The 7,421-nt window shown below is 40.7% G+C and overlaps 1 pseudogene; it reads right to left on the bottom strand.

Moving 5' to 3' along the window:
* Window positions 1-2,119: 2,119 nt before the first annotated feature.
* Window positions 2,120-5,329, bottom strand: LOC130863121 (E3 ubiquitin-protein ligase RNF220-like; annotated as a pseudogene).
* Between the last annotated feature and the right edge of the window lie 2,092 nt (window positions 5,330-7,421).

Genomic DNA, 7,421 nt, shown 5'->3' with positions numbered 1-7,421 from the left:
GGGGTCTTGAGGAAGGTTGTTTCCTAATTTTTTTGAGAAATCACCATACTGATATCAAAAGGGGCTGTACAAGTTTGCACTCCCACCAGCAATGCAGGAGTTTTCCCTTTCCCCCACATCCTCTCCAGCATAAGCTGTCACCAGTGTTTTTGATCTTGTTCACTCTTACAGGTGTAAGATGAAATCTCAGAGTTGTTTTGATTTGCATTTCTCTGATGACTAATGATGTTAAACATTTCCTCAAGTGTCTTTCAGCCATTGTAGATTCATCTGTTGAGAGTTCTGTGTTTATGTCCCCATTTTTTTCACTGGATTATTTGGTTTTTGATGACCAATTTCTTGAGTTCTTTGTATATTTTGGAAATCAGACCTCTGTCTGATGTGGGGTTGGTGAAGATCTTTTCCCATTCTGTAGGCTGTCGTTTGGTCTTGCTGACCATGTCCTTTGCTTTACAGAAGCTTTTCAGTTTCAGGAGGTCCAATTAATAATTGTTTCTCTCAGTGTCTGTGCTACTGGAGTTATATTTAGGAAGTGGTTCCTTGTGCCAATGTGCTCAAGGGTACTTCCCACTTTCTCTTCTATAAGGTTCCGTGTGGCTGACTTTAAGTTGAGGTCTTTGATCCATTTGGAGTTAAGTTTTGTGCATGGTGATAGATGTGAGTCTATTTTCATTCTTCTACATGGTATGTAGATTGCTTTTGGTAAGGTTGCCATTTTTACTATGTTAATTCTACCTACCCAAAAGTATGGAAGATCTTTCCACTTTCTGGGGTCCTCTTCAATTTCTTCAAAGATTTAAGGTTTGTTCCTTGTATCCCTGCTCTCTCCAAGAATGAATGCTGTATTTTGTCAAAGGTCTTTTCAGCATCTAATGAGATGATCATGTTTTATTTTTCAGTTTGTTTATGTGGTGAATTAATCTTTGGGATGAATCCTACTTGGTCATAAGGAATGATTTTTCTTATGTGTTCTTGGATTCAGTTTGCCGGTATTTTATTGAGCATTTTTGTATCAGTGTTCATAAGTGAGATTGATCTGTATCTCTCTTTATTAGTAATGTTTTTGCGTGGTTTGGGTACCAGGGTAATTGTAGTCTTCTAAAAACAATTTGGCAATGTTACTTCTGTTTCTGTTGCGTGGAACAATTCGAGGACTATTAGTATTAGTTTTTTGAAAATTCTAGAATTGTGTAGAATTTGTGCAGAAACCATCTAGTCATGGGCTTATTTTGGTTAGAAGACTTTTGATGACTGTTTCTATTTCTTTAGTGGTTATAGGTCTATTTAATTTGTTTACCTGGTCTTGATTTAGTTTTGGTAAGTGATATTTATACAGAAAATGGTCTATTTCCTTTAAGTTTTCCAATTTTGTGGAGTACACGTTTTCAAAGTATGACCTGACAATTCCCTGGCTTTCCTCCATGTCTGTTGTTATGTTCCTTTTTTCATTTATGATTTTGTTAATTTGTATATTCTCTGTTTGCCTTTTGCTTAGTTTGTCTATTTTGTTGATTTTTCTCAAAGAACCAACTCTTTGTCTCATTTATTCTTTGTAGTGTTTTCTTTCATTTTATTTTATTGATTTCAGCTCTCAATTTGATTATTTCCTGCTGTCTAGTCCTCATGAGTGAGTTGTTTCTTTTTTGTTCTAGAGTTTTCAGGTGTTGTTAACTGATTAGTGTGGAATTTTTCAGGTTCTTTTTTTCTTTCTTTTGCCGTGGAGGGCAAAGTGTCCCATATATATATATATATATATATATATACAACATTGTAAACATACGCAGTCTATATTACATTTGCTTCTGTCTGCTGTTTGCATGTCTGTCAGTCAGTCTAGGGGACGGACAGATCTCAGGAGCCTTGTCCAGCTACTCCCCATCCCTACCTTTCTGCCCCACACTGGAAACAGAGACAAAAGAGGCATTGTCCCCAAGTTCAGAAGGAACAAGCAGGAAGGGCTGCTCCACTTTGGCTCCAGAGTCCTATATGTGTGTTTGGGTGTGTATGTGCATGTATTTACACCGGGAACCTGTGTGCAATTATGTACAAAGGGAAAGGGGTTCATTGTCACAGAGGCTGGGGCAGGTGGGATTGCTCCAGGCAAGGCCTGCTGGGATGGCTAGCTTACAAGTAGATTCTGCTGCAGGTTTCCAGGCGCTGTGATGGTATTGCTCTGAGGGCAGAGCTTCTTGGTACCCAGAGTCCACAGCCAGCGTTCACAGTGCACATGCCAAAACTGGATCGACATTAGGGGCATGAAGTACAAATCCATGTAGGTGAGACATTTGTATCCCCCCCCCCCCCCCCCGTGATAGCGGCTTTTCAAGCTCCCTGACATGAGCCTTTAGGGCCTCAGAAATAGCTACAGCTGAATCACCGATGATTTTCTCAGTGCCACTGTCCTTGCAGGTCTTCTGCACGGCCTCCTGCTTTCTGCTTTCACCATTGCTGGTGGATGCATCTCGTCACTGTCCCATTTAGTGAACTCAAGCTTGATGGGGGTGCCGGGGGGATCACCATTTAGGACTGCACACCGGAGTGCCTCTCTCTCCTTGGCTTCACCATGCTCTTTTCCTGTGCAAGGGATGACATCAGCCTCTGTGAATTGTGGTTTCCCTTACTCCAGAGTGTCATCTCCATCCACATCCAGGTCAGCATCACTGTCTGGGTTCTCTTTGCCACTGCACATGACAAAGCGGGAGCCTCGGAAGCCATCTTCCAGGAGTGTGGTGGCCTGTATCCACTTCTGCCCACACCAGCCATACTCCTCAAAGCAGTTGCTGCTCTCATGCTCTATGTCCACAGCATCATCCTCGGCCATGCAGGAGCCTTCCCTCTGCCCTTCGTCTTCCTCCGTTCATTTTCCCAATCTGAGTGTTCAGTTGGGTTGCCTGTTGGCTTGCACTCACAGGAAGGTCTGTCTACTTCTTCCCTCTCGCTGGGCTCCTTACTCCCCTGGCGGCTCAGGACCCTTGGCATAGCTGCCAGGGCTGCTCTAAAGGGACCCCTGGCTGAGGCTAGGTGCAGCTCCAGCCCCAGCCTCTGATGCTCTGCCACCCACTCAGTTCCAGAAGCCGCAGCGGCCATGTTGGTTCTCTCAGGTCTCAGGTTCTTTTTTTTTTTTTTTTATTGAGCTTTACAATTTTCTCTGGTCCCCTCTGTGCCTCTCCTCTCTCCCCATTCAGACCTCTCCCCCAAGGTCCCCATGCTCCCAATTTACTCAGGAGATCTTGTCTTTTTCTACTTCCCATATAGATTAGATCTATGTAAGTCTCTCTTAGTGTCTGCATTGTTTTCTAAGTTCTCTGGGATTTTGGTTTCTATGGTTCGTTTTCTTTGTTTTATGTTTAAAAACTACATATGAGGGAATACATACGGTAATTGTCTTTCTGTATCTGGGTTACCTCACTCAAAATAATGTTTTTATGTAGGCATTTAGTGTTGTGAACTTTCCTTTTAACAATGCTTTCATTGTGTCCCATAAATTTGTGTATGTTGTATGGTCATTTTAGTTGAATTTTAGGAAGTCTTTAATTTCTTCCTTTATTTCTTCCTTGAGCCATTGGTGATTCAGGTGAGTATTGTTTAATTTCCATGTGTTTCTGGGCTTTCTGAAATTAGTGTTGCCATTGAATTATAATATTAAATCATGGTGATCTTTTAAGATTCATGGGGTTATTTCAAATTTTTTTGTATCTGCGGAGGTTTGCTTTGTTACCTAGCATGTGTTCAATTTTTGAGACAGTTCCATGAGGTTCTGAGAAGAAGGTATATTCTTTTATGTTTGAATGGAATGTTCTATAGATGTCTGTTAAGCCCATTTGAATTATAGCATCTGCTAGTTCCCTTATTTCTTTGCTAAGTTTGTGTCTTGCAGACCTGTCCAGTGGTGACAGTGGGTTGTTCAAGTATTCCACTATTATTGTGTGGGGTTTGGTGTGTCATTTAAGCAATAATAGGGGGCCCCTGTATATAGGACATAGATGTTCAGTATTGAGGTTTCCTCTTGATGGATTTTTTCTGTGACTAATATGAAATGTTCTTCTTTGTCTCTTTTGATTGATTTTAGTTTGAAGTCCATTTTGTTAGATATTAGAATAGTTTGTTTCTTGGGTTCATTTAATTGGAGAAATTTTTCCCAACACTTTACTCTGAGGCAATGTTTGTCTTTGAGGTTGACCTGTGTTTCTTGAATGTTGCAGAAGGGGATGGATTCTGTTTTTATATCTAATCTGTTAGCCGGTGTCTTTTTATAGGTGAGTGGAGTCCATTTATATTAAGGGTTATTAATGACCAGTGATTGCTAGTTCCTGTTATTTAGTTTAGGTTGTTGGTGATATTATTGTGTCTGTTCTTTCCTTCTTTGGACTTTGATGTTGTGAGATCTCCTATTGCCTGTGTTTTTATGGATGTAGCTACTTGCTTGGGTTGGTGTTTTCCTTCTCATACTTTGTGTAGAGGTAGGTTTGTGGCTAGGTATTGGTTAAATCTGGTTCTGTCATGGAATATCTTGTTTGGTTCATATATAATGATGTAAAGTTTTCCTGAGTATAGTGCTCTGGGCTAGCATCCATGGTCTGTTAATGTCTGCATAGCGCTTGACCAGGACCTTCAGACTTTCCTTGTTTCCATTGACATCAGGCACAATTCTGATCAGTCTGCCTTTATATGTTACTTGACTTTTTTCTTGGCAGCCCTTAATATTCTTTCTTTATTCTGTATATGTAGTGTTTTGATTATTATGTGGAAAGTGGACTTTTTATTGTTCAGTCTTCTTGGTATTCTGTAAGCTTTTTGCATCTTCTTAAGCATGTCTTTCTTTAGGTTGGGAAAGTTTTCTTCTATGATTTTGTTGAATTACTTTCTGTGCTTTTTAGTTGGACTTTACATTCTTCTATCCCTATTATTTTTAGATTTGGTCTTTTCATGGTGTTCCATATTTCCTTGACATTTTGTATTAAACTTTTGTTAGATTTAACATTTTATTTGACCGACGAATATTTTCTCTCTCATATTTTCAGCGCTTGAGATTCTCCATTCTATCTCTTGTGTTCTGCTGTTAATGCTTGCATTTGTGGTTCCTGATCGTTTTCTCATAATTTCCATTTTTATAATCCCCCCAGTTTGTGCTTTCTTTATTGTATCTATTTCAGTTTTTAAGTCTTTAATTGTTTCTTTCACCTGTCGGATTGCTTTTTCTTGGTTTTCTTTAAGGGATTTGTTGATTTCTTCCAAATTTTGTTTGTCTTTTGCTCCACCTTTCATATCCTTTTAAAAAGCCTCAAACATTCTCCTAAAATTATTTTTTGGTCACTTTCTTCTGCTTCATCTGTATTGGGTGTTCAAAACTTGCTGTTTTAAAGTCACTAGTTTTTGTTGGTGTTGTATTATTCTTTATGGTGTTGTGTGTGTTCTTATCTTGTCTACCCATTTTTTCCCTCTAATTGGTGTAGTTGAGGCTGTGTCCCTGGTGATCACTCTTCCGGGTGCCAGTGTATCCAAGACTCCAATAGTTGTTCCTCATGGTGGAGTCAGGTTCACAGTTCCAGTCACCACAGAGGTCACTTGACCTTCCCAGAGGCTGCTTGGCACTCCCAGAAGTTGCTCTGCAATCCCAGAGGTCATTTGGGCCTGCACCCAGGGAGTTTGCCCACTTAGGCCATCGCCATGGAGGTTGCTGGCTCAGGCATGGTTGCTTGGAGGTGGTTGTCTCAAGCCAGCTCCCATGGAAATCCCTGGCTTGGGCCTGCTCTGGCAGAAATCATTGACTCAAGCCTGCGCCCATGGAGGTCACTCACTCAGACCTGCTCCAGAGGAGGTCAAGGGCTCAGGCCTGTTCTAGCAGAGGTTACTGGCTTGGGCCTGGTCTTACACAGTTCGCTGGCATGGACCTGGTCCCACGAGGTTGCCTGATAGGATCTTCTCTTGGAGTTCGCTGACTCTGGACTGTTCAGGCAGAGGATGCGCACTCCAAATTAACCCTTTTTCTATTAATCTATATGTCACCACCTACTGGTAAGATTCCAGCATCTCTCTTCTTTGGCACCAACATGGTGTCTCTCTTCTTTGGTAGCTAAGTTGCATCTTCTTGACTCTGCCAATTCTCTCTCTACATCTCTATTCAGATTTCCTTCCTGGCTTTATTCTGCCTTCCATAGACCAATGAAGTTTCTTTATTAGCCAATGGTAATAGAATATACAGACAGAACACAGAGGGAAATCCCACATCAGCTCATATCCTCACTCCTCCCACTCTTCAACTAGACTTTGGGAGCTCAGACCAGTATTCCAATATGGATCTCTGACTCTCCTTGCATCAGTTGCTGAATAAAGTTTGTATGATGTCTTTTGAAATAGTCATCAATCTGACTACAGGGCAGGGTCATTTCAGGCACCCTCTCAACTATTGCTTAGGGTCTTAGCTGGGGTCATCCTTGTGAATTCCTGGGAATTTCTCTGGTTCTCGGTTTCTTTTTAGCCCCATAATGGCTCCCTCGATCAAGATATCTCTTTTCTTGCTCTCTGTCTCTGTCCTTCCCCCATATATATCATCCTTTTCCCACAAGTTCTCCTCCCCTTTCCTTCTCCCCTCCTCCTCCCATTCTACTCTTTCATCTCCCTCCAGCCCCATGCTCCCAATTTTCTCAGGAGATCTTGTCTATTTCCCTTCCCAGGGGTAACTATATATGTTTTTCTTAAGGTTCACCTTGTTATTTATGTTCTCTGGGGTAGTGGGCTAAAGGATTTTGCTTTAGAGCTTTTGCTCACTTATGAGTGAGTACATACCATGCTCATCTTTCTGGGTCTGGGTTACCTCACTCTGGATGTTTTTTTCTAGTTCCAACCATTTGCATGCAAATTTCAAGATTTCTTTTTCTTTTTTACTGCTAAGTAGTATTCCATTGAGTAGATGTATCACATTTTTTTATCCATTATTCATTCGAGGGGCAATCTGAATTATTTCTAAATTCTGACTATTACAAATAATGCCACCATGCACATAGCTGAACAAATGTCCTTATAGTATGATTCATCATCCTTTGAGTATATATATGCCCAAGAGTGGTATTGCTGGGTCTTGAGGTAGATTGATTCCTAGTTTTCTGAGAAACTGCCAAACTGATTTCCAAAGTAGTGACACAAGTTTGCATTCCCAATACCAATGGAGGAGTGTTCCCCTTACTCTGCATCCTCTCCAACATAAGCTTTTATTGGTGTTTTTGAGCTTAGTCATTCTTACTGGTGTAAGAAGTTATCTCAGAGTCCTTTTCATTTGCATTTTCCTGATGGCTGAGGATACTGAACATTTCTTTAAATATCTTTTGGCCATTTGAGATTCTTCTGTTGTGAATTCTCTGTTTAGATCTGTACTCCATTTTTAGTTGGATTATTTGGAATTTTGATATCTAGTTTCTTGAGTT

Source organism: Chionomys nivalis, chromosome 20, assembly GCF_950005125.1.
Source record: "Chionomys nivalis chromosome 20, mChiNiv1.1, whole genome shotgun sequence".
NCBI classification, from domain to species: domain Eukaryota; kingdom Metazoa; phylum Chordata; class Mammalia; order Rodentia; family Cricetidae; genus Chionomys; species Chionomys nivalis.
Note: the sequence above shows the minus strand (reverse complement) of the source record. Positions and strands in the feature narration are given on the sequence as shown.